Here is a 9,715-nt window from a genome sequence, read left to right as displayed (position 1 = left end):
CACCTCCCAAAGACCTCACCTCCTCATACCATCACCTTGGGGGTTAGAATTTCAACAAAAGAATTTTGGAGGTACACAAACGTTCAGACCATAGTAAAGATGTACCACATTAATACAAAATGTTAATAATAGGGGAAACTAGTGGGAAAGGAGGGTGTGTAAGGGAACTCTCTTAACTTTCTGGACAATTTTTTCTGTAAACTTAAAACTGCTCTGAAAATGGTCTATTAAATATAATGATGTGGATTGAATGTCCCCCTAAAACTCATTGAAGCTTAATCCCCATTGTAACTGTGCTAAGAGGGTGGGAAATCAGACTATGGCAGTGTTGAAAGGTGGGACCATTAAGAGGTGATAGGCTCATGATGACTATGCCTTCACAAATGGATTAATCCATTCATAGAGTAATGGGTTACTGGTTTAGTGGGTTGTCATGGGAGTGGCACTTGTGGCTTTATAAGGATAGCAAGTGAGCACATTAAAGAGCCCTTGCCATTCTTGCCATGCGACACCCTATGTCACTGTAGAGAGCCACCACCAAGAAGAAGGCCCTCACCAGATATGTTCCCTGCACCTTGGACTTCAAACTGTAAGAAATGAATTTCCTTTTCTTGATAAATTACCTAGTTTCAGGTATTCTGTTATTAGTGACAAAAAATGGACTCATACATATAAAAATGTTTTCTAAAAAGAAAAAAATGGGCTAGCAAAAGCAAAGGTAAAGTAAAGGTAAATCTTTTGGGGAGTCTGAAAATCTCAAAAATCAGTGTCTACTATTTGTGAATCAAGGATTTGAAGTTTGCATCAAATTACTAGTACCTCTTTTGCAAAGTAGATGTCATTGAGAAAGCGATGGTCTACTTGGTTTTACTGTGATAGCCGACATATGTAGATAATGCATTTGGCAAGGCAGTCATCGTGCTATATTTCTGGCATACCTAAAGTATCACACTGCTAGGAACGATGTAGATTGTCAGTATGTACTTATGTAAACTAGCTACAATTGATTAACTTGTTGATCTTTTTTTTTTCTTTTTCAGCAGTGTTTTTTTAGTGAGGCTAATAATTTTTGTAGTGCAGGGACAATAGCCACCTCCAAAATTTGATACAAGTGAATAAAAAAAAATTGGACACATGATAAGTCACTGGAGAATCAAAAATAAATTCATTCATTATTTCAGTTGATCATGTTCAGGAGAGATGTTTGATCCCCAGTTAATTGTTCATAATTCTCCAGAGGTTTAGAGACTAGAAGTATGGACAAACTTGAAAAGTCACCTTAAAGATTTGTATAATGAAGGTCCCAGAGAAAGGACACACTGTTAATCAGTTATGCCTATCTGTCATGGTGGATCAATTAGTATTTATTAGCATGTGATTCAAAAGACACACAAGGGAAGAACAGTAACAGGATGATTTAAAAGTGATGTGTGGACTGCTGTACTAAGAACATCAAATTAGTTGGGTCTAAAGGCTAAATGGGAGGGATGAATATAAGTATGGGAAAGGTGTATGTTTGGGCATGTCATTGTGTTTCATCCAGGCACCAGGAAATCTATACCAAACAGCTTTGTAAAATAAAAGAGCACTCCCAGCATCGGAGAATAAATCCAAAAGGTGGAAAATGTCTGTATATCGCATTTCTGTCCTAGTAATAGCATTTGCCACATTAATCTTCTCAATTTGATTATGTTCTTAAAAAAGGGCTGTTTCTTGAAAGCAGAGTAGTATTTATAGTTGCTGATGTGAAAAGAAAATGTCTGGGTTATCAGAATATTATGAACTTTGAATGATTAATGGAACATCAGAAGTGGTGGAAGAAAAATTGAGGTTGTGCTAGTGTCATGAGATTGCTCTGAAAAAGACTTTCTCAGAGACCATTTTTATTTTTATTTTTGTGGTATTTATTTGTTTATTTATTGAAACATATATATATATATGTGGGGTACAATCTTAAATATCAATACCTGTGTGCAATATGTGATGCTCAAACCAGATTAATTAGTATGTGCAACATTATACAATGTAATCATTTTTTGTTGTTGCCCTTTACCAATTCCTCCCTTACTCCCCCGCCCCCCCATTAAAAAATAAATACTCTAGAAACAACTTTAAGGAGAGGAGGTGAACAGTGCAGTTGAAATGATTCTTTTTCACAACCATAATTACAGCCTTGGGTTGATGTGTCTAAGTTTATACTTATGTATGCATCTGAGAAATTCCGTCCTTTCAGAGCATGCCCTCCCCCCCACACACACATTTTCAAAAGACTATCAGATGTTGTCATCTTCCACCTACTTTCTCACTACTCTTTTTTTGTATCACAACATAAGTGGTTAGTAAGAATCACGTTGCAACTCACTTTTCCTATCACTTTTTCCCTTTTGGAATGGCTTCTCTTGAAGATAATGCATTTTCTCAGCCCAGCTCCCTCCGTCTCCCCAAGTAGCTGGAGAAATAAGATAAGTATCCTCCCTCATTCCTCATTCTCCCTCCATCCCTTCCTTCCCTGAGCCATCTCCTCTGTCTACCTATTATTAGTTGATTTTTCTAGGTAACTTTCATTTTTTTTCCAGATTTGATTTTTTATTTTATTTATTTATGTTTATTGGTTATGAATATTCATGAGATACAAAGATGAATATCCATGAGATACAAAGCTGATTGTCACCCCTTGTGCCCAAGATGTGAAGGCCAGATCCATACTGGCCCATTTCCCACAGAAGGCTCTGTGTAGTCTGACTGGTTGTAACATCTCTGTGATATATATATGTGTATATAGTGTACACATAGTGTAAAGGATTACAAATAGATTGAAACACAGAAATGATGTGGACCAGGAATGTTACCTTAATTTAGAGTAGGAGTTCACATGGAAATGTGTGCATTTACAAGACAGTGTAATGTGATTTTTTTTTTTTCCTTTTTTTTCTCTTCAAATACAAGGGTACTTCAAAAGGTTTGTGGAAAAATAGAATTAAAAGATAATACCAATCTTTCCCTGAACTTTTTGAAGACCTCTCTCATTTGTAGTTTGCATAAAAATCTTAGAGTTTTCTCTAACCCAAGGTAAGTTACTTCCTAGATTTACTAAATTTATATTTATATAAAATATAATTTATATATAACAATAAGATATGAAATACTCTGTATTTTAAATTCCATTCAGCCAGGTGATTCTCATACTTTTTGAGTGATTGAAGACTTGCAAGTTAAGCATCTTATAATATTCTTATTTAGCAGTTTAAATGTTAATAGCAGATAAAAATTAGAAGAAACTCAGGTGTGGAGGTTAAAAACAGGGAATAAACACTTTAACAAAGAAGGAAACCAGGAAGCCTTTGCTTTGCATTGTCTATAGAGTGAAATTTGATGTCATGAAATCTGCCTTGTATATGTAGCCCACATCATATATTACTTTATACATTAAAAGTAAGCACATTCAATTTTCCAGGGACTTAAATATACAAATAATTTTAAATGAATAATGGTAACTTCATTGCAGTGTTCATTCTACATATTTTAGAAGCTTTAAGATCACTTTATAAATATATCTTTCACCTTATTCATGTTTTATGTTTTGAATTCCAATATTGATTTCAAGTGACAAAATAACATTTAGAAGCTTGCCTCATACTTCCTTTCCCATCTTAATTCATATTTTAACAAGCCATAAGTATGCCATCCATCCTGTACTCTTTGCCTATTGAGCTACTTTCATTTCAAAAGCTCTCCAAAATAAGAAATGACTGTATAAAATGAATAGCAATAAGAATGGCCTACTTCAAAGCTAGCACATTTCTGCCATAAATAAAGCAGATGCTTATATATTTTTTCATCTCCACATTGCTTCAAGTATTTTAAACACTTTTATTTCTGAGTCACAAATTATATTTAACTATTTCTTTGATTTTCTTCCAAGACAACTATCTACCCATCTCTCATTTTCACATGTCTTCCTGATCCCACATGTGAAATTTAACCAGTGGTGTTCCGCTAAATATTTAACACTCTGTGTAAAACTGTGTGTGTGTGTGTGTGTGTGTGTGTGTGTGTCTGTGTGTCTATATTTATATGTATGTAAAATTAATTTTACTTTTATAAAGGGTGTATAGACCTCAATTTACAAATAATAATATAAAATATCCTGTAGTGTAAATTCCATACAGACAAATGATTCTTACAGAATCCTTTGTTGTTTTTGCCAGCCTCTTTTATTTGTAACCAAACTACAGTTTTATTTAACAAACAAGTATGGTTCTGATATGAATGTTGGTTGATATATTTACTTTTATTAACAACTAAGACAAAAGTAAAAGGAGAAAATATCGGCTATTCATTTGTTTATCTATATCATGAATTAATTTGTTTCTGAAATGGATAATAGTTTTCAAGTGATTGCAGAATATGTCCTGATTTTCATTCACAATGCATTGGCTATAGACACAACCAAATTTTAGATTTAATCTGCATTGTTAACAATTTCTTCATCACTTAAGTCTAGGTAATCAACTGAAAATATACACCAGGCCCTAATTTGTAGTGTTTGTCAATTTTCACATTTACCAATTTCCACCCATACTACCAATACAGATGACTTGAAGGCAGCCACATGGTATTACTGAATGTAGAGTGCAGTAGCACAGCAATATGTGATATATTCACCATGCATATGTGAGATGTGAGTTACATGATGATAATGATAATATTCAAAGGCAGAAATATAATATGGAGAGATGAGTTCAGAATATAACTTTACCTTTTCTAAAGACAGCTTTATTGAGATATAATTAATATAACTTACAATTCATCCATGAAAGGTGTACAATTCAATGGTGTTCAGTATATTCACAGTTATGTGCAATAATCACCACAACTTGGAACATTTTCATCACTTCAAAAAGAAAACCTATCCCTTTTAGCTACCAACCCACTAAACTTCCATCCTCTAATCCACTTTCTGTCTCAATATATTACCTTATACTGGACATTTCATATGATTGCAAACACATACTATGTGGACTTCTATGACTGACTTTCACTTAGCATGAGGTTTTCAATATTTATCCATGTTGTAGAATGTATCAAGAATTCATTCCTTTAATCCCTTGTATAAATATAACACTTTCTGTTTGTTCATTCTTCAGTTCATAAATATTTGGGTTCTTTAAACCTTTTGGCTATTATGAATAACGCTGCTATAAACATTCATATGCAAGTTTTTGTGTGGATATATGTTTTCATACCTCTCTGGGATATACATAGGAGTGGAATTGCAGGATCGTATGGAAACTCTGTATTTCATCATTTGAGGTACTGCTAGACTGTTCACCAAGGTGGCTGCATCAGTTTACATTCCTGCTATCAGTATATGAGATTTCCGATTTCTCTGCATCCTTGTCAGCACCTGTTATTATCTGACATTTTGATTCTAACTATCTTGGTGGTTGTAAAGAAATATCTCATAGTGGTTTTGATTTGCATTTTCTTGATGACTAATAGTATCTAATATCTTTTCATGTGCTTGTTGGCCTTTTTATATTTTCATTGGAGAAGTATTTATTCAAATCCTTTGACCACGTTTTAATTGGGTTGTGATTTTAATACAAATTTGTAAGAGTTTTAATGTATTCTGAATACAAGTCCTTTATCAGATCCATGATTTGCACATGTTTTCTCCCATTCTGTAAGTTGTCTTCTATCTTTTCTGATAGTGGCTTTTGAACTACAAAAATTTTTAACTTAGATAAAGTCCAATTTATTAATTTATTTTGTTTTAGCTCATGCTTTTGGTGTCATTTAAGAATTCCTTGCCAAATTTGAGGTCATGAAGATTTACCATTTTGTATTCCTTTAGGAATTTCGTAGTTTCAGCACTTAAATTTAGGTCTTTGATCTATTTTAGGTAATTTTTGTATACAGTGTGAAGTAAATGTCTAACTTCATTCTTTTCCAGGTGGCTATTCAGCTGTCCCAGGACCACTTGTTGATAAGACTGTTCTTTCCCCTTTGAATGGCATTGGCACCCTGTCAAAATCAGATGTGTGGGTTTATTTCTATTCCTTGTCCTGATACCACATTGTTTTGATTTGCTTTGTGATATGTTTTGAAATCAGAAAATATGAGTCATTTTACTTTGTCCTTTTTCAAGATTATATTGGCTACTCTGGGCCTCTTGAAATTCCATATAAGTTTTAGAATCAGCTTGTAAATTTCTACGAAGAATTCAGCTGAGATTCTGATGAGGATTGTAATTAATCTGTACATCAGTTTCAAGAGCATTGTCATCTTAACAATGTTAAGTCATCTGATCCATGAATATGGAATGCTTTTCCAATTATTTGTATATTCTTTAATTTATTTAAACAATATTTTTTTTAGTTCTCAAAGTATAAACTTCGCACTTCTTTTGTTGAATTTATCTGTAAGCATTTTATTTGATGCTATTGTTAAATAAATTGTTTTCTTAATTTTATTTTTGGATTGTTCATTGCTGTTATATAGAAATACAATTAAGTTTTGGATGTCAATTTTATATCTTGCAACCTTGTTGGATTTATTTATTAGTTCTAATAGTTTTATTTTATTTCACTAGATGGCTTAATTGCTGTGGATAGCACTTCCGGTAAAATGTTGAAAAGAAATAGAAAATGTAGGCATACTTGTCCTGTTTCTGATCTTAGAGAGAAGGCATCTAATCTTTAACACTAAGTATGTTGTTAACTACGGGTGTTTCATAGATAGCCTTTATGTGGTTGAGAAAAATTCCATGTGTTCCTAGTTTCCTTAATATTATCATGAAAGGTGTTAAATTTTGTAAAGTGTTTTTCTGTCTCTATTGAGATGATTATTTGATTTTTGTTATTTAATTTGTTCGCATGATACCTCACTGTGTTATTTTGCTAGGGATGTTGTAACAAAGTATTACACATTGAGCAATTTAAACTTATTAAAAATCTAGAAAATTTATTATCTCATAGTTCTGGAAGCTAAATGTCCAAAGTAAAGATGTCTTCAGGGTCGATTCTCTCTGAGGGCTGAGAGGGAATAATCTGTTACAGGCATCTCTCTTTGGCTTGAACATGTCTGTCTTCACTCTATGTCTCTTCATATTGTCTTCCCTCTACGAATATCTCTATGTTCACATTTCTCCCGTTTTGTAAGTATTTCAGTTATACTGTATTAGGACTCACCCTAATGACTTTATTTTTACTTATTTATGTAAAGACCCTATCTCCAAATAAGGTCACACTCTGAGGTACTATATTTAGAACTTCACCATATGAAATTTGGGATGACACACCCCAACTCATACACATTGCTTTCTGTCCCCCTAAAATTTATGTCCTTTCAAATGCAAAATGCATTCACTCCATCTTGATATCCCCAAAGTCTTAACCCATTCAGGCATCAACTCAGAGTACCAAATATCCTCTAAATTGGTATGGTTGAGTCTAGAGATATGATTCCTCCTGAGGAATAATTCCTCTCCAGATGTGAACTTATGAAACCAGACAAGTTATCTGCTTCCAAAATACAGTGGTGAGACAGGCATAGGATAACCACTTCCATTACAAAAGGAAGAGATCATGATGAAAAAAGGGGTCAGGAGTCCCAAGCAAGAGCAAATTCCATTCAATTTTATGGTTTGTGAATAATCTTCAGCCCCATGCTCTGTCCCTGAGGCCTACCATGATAGTGGCTCTGCCCTCTAGGCCCATTGATATGTCAGCCTCAACCCCTCAGCCTATGCTCTCTAGGCCATGATGGCAATGACAGCCTTGCCAGCCTAATCTGTGACTTAGCCTACAAAGTCATTCTTCCCTCATTTTATCTAATCTCTGTCACTTTCAGTTTAGGCCAGCACTGTTTCTTCTGGTATAAAATGATCAAAATCTGTTGTCCTCTCATGTGATTCACAAGGACTTAAGCTATCATACAAGAGGGTCATCCACACATCCTTCTTGGATGACTGCATCTCTATTTCTAGCTTCTGCTGTGATGGTTGGTTAGATCCATGAGTCACACACATAATTTCTTAAGAAAAGTTGTCTATCCACACCATTAGTCCTGTTTTCCAAGCATACTACCTAGATAGGCTGAGAATCTTCTAAGTTATCAAGTGCTGGTTTCTTTTTGCTTATCAGTTTTTCTTCAACGTGTCTCTCTAATCTTGCATTTTGCTATAAGCATCAGGCAGAAACCAAGCCATGCCATCAACACTTTGCTTAGACATCTTCTTAGCAATACCTAAACTAAATATCTAGGTTCATTGCATACAAGTTCTACTTTTCACAAAACAGTATTATATAATTTTTCATGTTCTCTTCTACTTTATCACAGGGATCACCTTTCCTCTAGTTTCCAAGAACATGTTCCTCATTCCTGTCTGAGATGTCACCAGAAGCACCTTTAACACATTCATATTTCTAGTAACAAACATTGTGTTCATGATATTATGATATTACAAGTATTCACTAAGATGGCAAAAGCTTTCTTTACACCTCTTTTCTTTACATTCTGAGTCTTCACTAGAATCAACTTTAAAGCACATATTTCTACCACCAGTCTCTTCAGTGCAATCTAGGCTTTTTACATCATGCACCTTAAAACTTTTCTATCCTCACCCATTTACTCAATATTAAAGTCACTCTTACATTTTTAGGTATTTGTTATAGCGGTGCCATATTTTCCAGTAGCAAAATCTGTATTAGTTTCCTAGGGCTGCCATAGCAAAATACCGCGATTGAGAGGCTTTAAAAAATGGAAAATTTTTATCGCAAAGTTCTAGAAGGTAGAATTCTAAAATCAAGGTGTCAGTCAGGTTGGTGTCTTCTGAAGCTGTGAGGAAAGTATCTTTTCCAGGCCTCTCTTCTTGGCCTGTAGATGACCATCTTCTCCCTCTGTCTCTTCACATCATCTTCCCTCTCTGTGCGTCTTCGTGTCCAAATTTGCCCTTTTTATAAAGATCCCACTCATATTAGGGTCCACGTTAATGGTCTGACTTTAACTTAACTGTATAAAGACCCCATCTCCAAATAAAGTCATATTGCAAGCTACTTGATTGTTAGAATTTTAACATATAAATTTGGGGGTAATACAGTTCAACTCACAATACTTACCTTAATTGATTTTTGGATATTGAAACAACCTGGCATTCCTGAGATCAATTCTACTTGGTCATGAAATATAATTATTTTTAAATATTGCTAGATTTGGTTTGCTAATATTTTGTTGAGGATTTTTGCATCGGTATTTATGAGATTTTGGCCAGCAGTTTTTTTTTTCGTCTATTATATTTGATTTTTATTATCGGCAAATATATCATACATAAGTACATTTCTATATGCTATAGACCCAAAAATATATTATATAAATTTTATTTTAGATAATTGTTTTTAAATTAGCTAAGACAATGAAAAAGAAAATATGCATTTATATTGTCTTTTATAATTACCTCATTGCTTTCATTAGTTCTCTTGTTTTTTTATATGGTTACAAATTACTGTCTGGGTTCACTTGCTTTCAGCCTGAAGAATTTCATTAGTATTTCTTGTAAGGCAGGTTTGCCAGCAAAAAAATTCTCTCAGTTTGTGTTTATATGGAAATGACTTTTCTCATCTTCAGTTTTGAAAAATACCTTGGCTGGATATGGGTTTCTTGGTAGACAGATTTTTTTTTTTTTTTTTGAGTACTTTGAATGTTTTATACTGCT

Source organism: Cynocephalus volans, chromosome X (genome assembly GCF_027409185.1).
Source record: "Cynocephalus volans isolate mCynVol1 chromosome X, mCynVol1.pri, whole genome shotgun sequence".
NCBI classification, from domain to species: domain Eukaryota; kingdom Metazoa; phylum Chordata; class Mammalia; order Dermoptera; family Cynocephalidae; genus Cynocephalus; species Cynocephalus volans.
The sequence above is the reverse complement of the archived record's forward strand: the minus strand, read 5'-3'. Positions refer to the sequence as shown.